At 38.2% G+C, this 6,000-nt stretch overlaps 1 long non-coding RNA gene across 3 annotated transcripts in view; it reads right to left on the reverse strand.

Moving 5' to 3' along the window:
• LOC102029503 overlaps nucleotides 1-4,604 on the reverse strand; it is a 69,264-nt gene extending 64,660 nt beyond the window's left edge. For 2 of the 3 annotated variants that reach the window (XR_263564.2, XR_001237066.1), the window contains exon 1: nucleotides 4,407-4,604. This is a non-coding gene — a long non-coding RNA (uncharacterized LOC102029503). Of the gene's footprint in view, nucleotides 1-3,454; nucleotides 3,615-4,406 lie in introns of all 3 variants that reach the window. The other variant, XR_001237067.1, reaches the window with a different exon arrangement.
• Between the last annotated feature and the right edge of the window lie 1,396 nt (nucleotides 4,605-6,000).

The raw sequence follows: 6,000 nt of genomic DNA on the forward strand, positions 1-6,000 counted from the left end.
TCTATCCCCTTCCCAACAATTGACTTATTACAATTAAAAAGAACAGACTAGAAGGGAAGCACATATATTACAAGAGGAATTTTAAGGCCCAGTTTGACAGCTGTACAACTCAGCTACTCTGCATTACAAACAGCACCTCTTTACTGTCCTTACTATGCACCCCCTACACATACATGCAAAACCAGTCTTTTAGGCTGCTTATTCTCTGGCTGAAACATTGGTTACTGAGATAAAATCATTAATTTTCAGCCTATAAGATGGGCTGAATACTTCTGTTTTTTCCCTGACTGGGAATTTTTTACCCACTTTACTCCACAGGTCTCTGCACCACTAAAGAGAAACACTACATAGGTCCAGTACCCTTCGGTCCTTGGATGCACCGGTTTCTTAAGGTGGCCATAGCAAAGTGCTGCCAACTGATGGCTTAAGCACCGGAAATGCACGTTATGGAGGTAGAAGTCTCAACTCAAGCTGTCAGGGGGACTGATACCTCCCACAGGCTTGAGGGAGAATCTTTCTGAATCACTCTCTAAGCTTCTACTCTGTAGAAGCAATCCTTGGTGCTCTTTGGCTTGTAGATGAATCACTGCCATCTCTGTCCTCACATGGTATTGCTCTCTGTGTCTGCTTCTGTATCCTCATAAGGTATTCATATAAAGACATGAGTCATTAGAGCAGGGTCCATCCCCACCTGGTGTGACCACATCTGTTTACTTCTGCAAAATCCCGTTTCCAGGTAACATCCCAGACCCCGATAACAGGGCCTGAGACTTGAACACATCTCTGTACAAGTTCTTCCAAAATTAAACCAAGTTCTTTCCAATATTTTAAATGTTGAAAATATCTATTAAAAGGTTGATGGTTGTAGCTGTGTCTTCTTAGACAACTCCGTTTCCAAAATTTCTCCAAAATAAAACACAAAAATTACCATGACCTCCGCCCTCCAGCTTCCTCTCCTGTGAGGCCTCCTCTCGTATGCTTGCACCACCACAACTAGGCTCTTTCCAACTTTAAGGCCTTTGTACTTGCTGTCCTTCTGCATGAGATGCTACTTTAAAATGTTACAGTTGATCTTTATTGTAAACTTGATTGGTTTTAAACACCTAGGAGATTACTAGAGCACACCTTTGGGGTGTCTGTGAAGTGTCTCATTTATTAAGGCATTGCCTCAAAATTTAAAATTTTGGAAAGAACTTGGTTTATAGCTCAACGGCACTTTACAATAGTAGGTGTTCACCGGGGTTGTGGAAGGGCCAAACCTGGGTTGCAGATGATTTTCAGGTCGGTTAGCAAATTGAGGGAGAAATGCCTGCCCTGACCATGTGGGGGTGGCATCATCCAGTAGGTTTGCACCCTGGATGCAATGAAAGGGGAAGCAGGAAGAAGCTGTCCTGCAGTAAGAACTTGGATTTGCTTGAGCTGGTGCATCTGTTGCTGCTGCCATTGCCTGCGAACAACTGACTCCATTTTCTTCAGCTTTTCAATGAGATGCATACCAGTGACTCTCCCTGGAGCTTTTGCACCATAAGCCTCAGACTTATAGCTATATCCTTCACCATGTTCTGAACACTCCTGCTTCTTGGACTGAGAAATTACTGAATCTTCCATCATTGCCTCCCCTCCTTTAAAGCTTATAAGCCTATTTAATAAATCTCCTTTCATAATTATACATATTCCTATATAATTATATATTACATAATAATTGTTATATGACTGTGAATATAATTGTATTGTAGATATGCTTCTTACACACACATATATGTTTCTTTACACTGTTCTTTTACTTATTTGAAGTTTCTCTTAAATGAAATCTGACATACGTGTAAAATGACAACACCCTGCCTCTCTGCCACTACTTATCCTCTTTATCTAATTTTACCTTTCAGCACTTAAGCTTTTGTGGGATAGTATATATTTTACTTGCCATTTGCTGTCTCCTCTCTGGGAAATCCCATAATAATGAGTTCTCACACTTTTTCACTGTCACATTATCAGTGGAACAGAGCCATACCATAGCAAGTGCTCAAGTATAACTATGATTATTAAGTGGCTAGAATGGATGAACAAATTGTTCAAAGAACATTTGATTTTTTAAACCTAGCTGACACTGAAAAAATTTAACTCAGCTAAGGCAGGAACTTCACAGATTCCAGGCCAGCTTGGGCAACTTATTGAGATTTTTGTCTCAAAATAAAACAAATTTGAAAAGAGTGGAGATGCAGTGCCATGGCAGAGTGCTTGTTTGACCTGAAAGGGCTTTGGATCCCATACCCAGCAGGAACTGAGAAAGAAAGAGAGAGAGAGAGAGACAGACAGAGAGAGAGACAGAGAGAGAGAATAGGAGGAGGAGGAGGAGGAGGGGAGAAGGAAAAGGAAGGGCAGGAGTAGGTCCAGGAGAAAGAGTTGGAGGAAGAGGTGAAGGAGGAAGTAGAGGTGGAGGAGCATGTGGAGGAGATGGAGAAGTAAGTGGAAAGGAGATGAAGGAGGAGATGGAGGAGGAGGTGGAGGAAGAGAAGGAGAAGAGGAGAGAGAGGAGGAGGAATAGGCGAAGGGGATGAGTAAGAGAGGAGAGAGAGAAAAGCTCATTTGGGAACTATAACTGACTTGTTAAAAAGAAAGAAAAAACTCTTATAGCAGAACTGACTCCAAATTTTCACCTGAATTAAGATACGCCTGTATATGTGTGGGTGGAAGAACAGGACATAAAAGTCATTAACATATTTTATTTTAATAGTATGACATTCAAGTGTACACGCCTTTTATACTCAGTATTATTATACTGTGATTTAAATTCCAGTATGATGTCAAGTGTATTACGTGTGATGCTTTATTCAAATGTTCAATGGAATTTAACCATTTTCTGTTAAGCGTTAGGTTTTGTATCTGTCCTCTGGGAATAGGTACCTGCTATTTACGTAAATGTTCACCAGATGGCGCTCTGCTTCACCGTGGGTCCCTTCATAATTCATGAATTTCATCTGGAGACTAGGAAATTAAGAAGCCTTGACCACCATCATTTGCTAGTCTCATATGAACGAGCAGAGTTGACATAACAAATCACCTATACCAGAAACGAATTCCATTGCCGTCAGATCTGCCTCAAATGGGCACATAAAAATCGTACGTTGTTCCATACCAATTTGCTCTTTTATTCTATAATCTAGTGAATTTATCATTTTTTTTACTTTGTTCGCTGAATATCTAGAATGGTCTCTCTCCCCTTTTTCCCTGTGACTAAATTTGCCCATAAATCCGATCGTGTTAGACATCTGATAAAAATCCTTCAGCTGGACGCCATCACTTTTATAAGGAGGAAATCAGAGGGCGGGGGATTTAGCTCAGCGTCAAAAGCGCCTGCCTGGCAAGCACAAGGTCGTGAGTTTGGTTCCCGGTACAGGAGAAAAACCAAAAAAAAAAAAAAAGGAATTTCCATATAAGGAGGAAATCAGCTCACCTTCACCTTCCACTGCGCAGCTCTCCGTCTCGAGGCACACTACTACACCGTCCCTGCTGTACCCTAGGGCCTGTCCTGTTGTTTTTCTCCCTGAAATGTCTTCCTTAACCAAAAACACTCTTTCCGTCTGTGTAATGTGCTTTTAATACAGTAAATGTTCCTATAATAAAACAAATTTTACTGCTTTGTACAAGTCTTTCCAACCTGAAATCTTTGCCTTACATACAGTTATTTGTTATCATAGAACTATATTCCATTTCTTTATTTATATCAGTTCATAGTTTTATTCAAGTGTTTGATTAGTCTTTCTCTAGCACTCAAATTTCTCAGTATTGTATAAATTGCTTGAAAATGGATATTATGTCTAATTTCATTGTCCTTTATTTCTTGCCTTTAGCTTAGCACTTAAAAATATGAGGCTTTTGTTGTATACTTGTTGAGAAAATTAAAGAAAACTTTCTGTTGACTGTCATTAATATGACTCAGTTCTAACAATTCTTAGTCTACTTGTGTTTCTCTGTCCCAAGCAGTATGGTTTGAGTGCATTCTTCAAAGATTTATGTGTTGCCAGTTTGTTTCCTGATATTAAAATATAAGGAAGGTGGTGGGAAATCTTTTTTTATTTTAAAGAGTGTAGTACATGAGAAACAAACAAACAAAAAATAGAACAGTAGCTGCGTACCAGTATCACAAACATAAACAAATCAAAGCAAAGCATTCAAAGTAATACAGGGTCTCAAAACAAATTTATACAAATCAACAGTGGTTATTACATTGCATATCACTATCCTCAAATACATTGCTCAGATTATCAGATGTAAGAATGAAAGATTGCTCAGCCCATTAAAGAGAATAAGAAAATAATTCTTCAATAAAACATTAGAGATAACACAGAGTATCACTAGACAAGATGGTAGGAGTTCACCATTGTAATTCCACTGCATACGGTTACCTTCAAATCAGTTGCTCAGAGCTGGTGTGAAATCTTTAAGAGGTGGCGACAGCTGAGAGGTGTTTAGGTCAGGGTCCTCACAGGAAATGAACATTAGTGCTTCCTGGTTCAAGGTCCCTGGTTCATAGTACTCCCTGCTTTGTGAGGTGTTGTAAAACAGCAACTCTGGTCCCTCTGACTTTTTGTCACCATGTGATGTCTCCCTCTCCCACACACACTTACCATTGTGGTGCTATCCACTATGACATCATGTAGCAAAGAGGATTCTCACTGGAAGCCAAATGAATGGGCAGCTGAATCTTAGACTTTAAGCCTCAAAACTGTAAGGTGTCTAAACCTTTTGCTTTAGAAAGTAGTTGGCCTTGGATATTTTATCATAGCAGTAGAAAATAGACTAACACATAAAATTCTAGTTCATAAAAGATGAAAATCTGATTAACCTTGTTTCAATCATATCCAACTACTGGGTCAACAAACTATGGTCATAAATTTAACATCAAGAGAACAGATATGGTTACCAAAAGCTCACATTTTTCCCAGCAAAGGGGAGATAACTGTGAACCAGCAATTCACACAAAGAGTATCACTACAAATATTTATCACATTGAATTTTTATAAGAAGCTTATAAAAAGAGTAGTAGAAGACGTGCAAATAACCATGATGCTATGAAAACTCTTATGAGAAAGCTAGACACTAAAATCCAGAGATCCAACATGGGAAAAATAGGTATAAGCAAGTAGACTTTTGAATGGATATTTAATAAATAGATGAAACATTCACCTGTACATACTGCTGTTGAGTGTCTTATTCCTTCACAAGATAAATACTGAGTCTGTTCTTTTTTTCACTCTAAGAGCCTAATTGCTGGTGCTTCTAGTTATGGGAAATCTAGACTCCAAGAAACATCTCTTTCCCTCTAAAAAATAATAACAACTTCTTCAAGTGAATGTGAAGGAACTTCTCCAATAGAATAAACTTTGTAAAAAGCAGAAATGGAAGGCAGATACTGAAACATGGAGGGCATATCATCTGTGTTTAATAATCTTCGAACATCTAATTTTTTGTAAATTTCTTGACTTCTGAGATTCCACAGTGACACTGGATTTTTCCTCCAGCTGACTAATATCCTAACTTTTTCATCAGAAAACAATAAAGCTAATAAAAGCAAAAATACCAACTTAAAATCAATTCTTAAAGTCATGGGGCAAAGAGAGAATGTGGATCCCAGTAAAATTTAGTTCTAAAACAGTTGATTGCACATAAAACTTTTCATACAATTACTGGATTCCTAGGATTAGACTTGCTTATATATTCTCCTCATTTTCACATATTATAGATTGAATCCAAACTTTTAAAAAGCTGTAGCTATTTCTCAGAAAGAATACTCTTATCTCCCAAGCAATAGATTTCTTAATTATCTTTTAGTAAGCCAAATTTTCCCCGCCTACTCTGAGTTATTTTAAGTTACTTGAGGAGTTGTTGCAAACATTAGATACTTACTTCTAAGAGGCTAATATTATTACACACACCACTGTCAAACAAATTTTCTTTATTTTTGCTGTCTGCACTTCTCCGTTTCCGCTCATTTTTTTT

Source organism: Chinchilla lanigera, unplaced genomic scaffold (assembly GCF_000276665.1).
Source record: "Chinchilla lanigera isolate Chin_1 unplaced genomic scaffold, ChiLan1.0 scaffold00071, whole genome shotgun sequence".
Taxonomy (NCBI): Eukaryota; Metazoa; Chordata; class Mammalia; order Rodentia; family Chinchillidae; genus Chinchilla; species Chinchilla lanigera.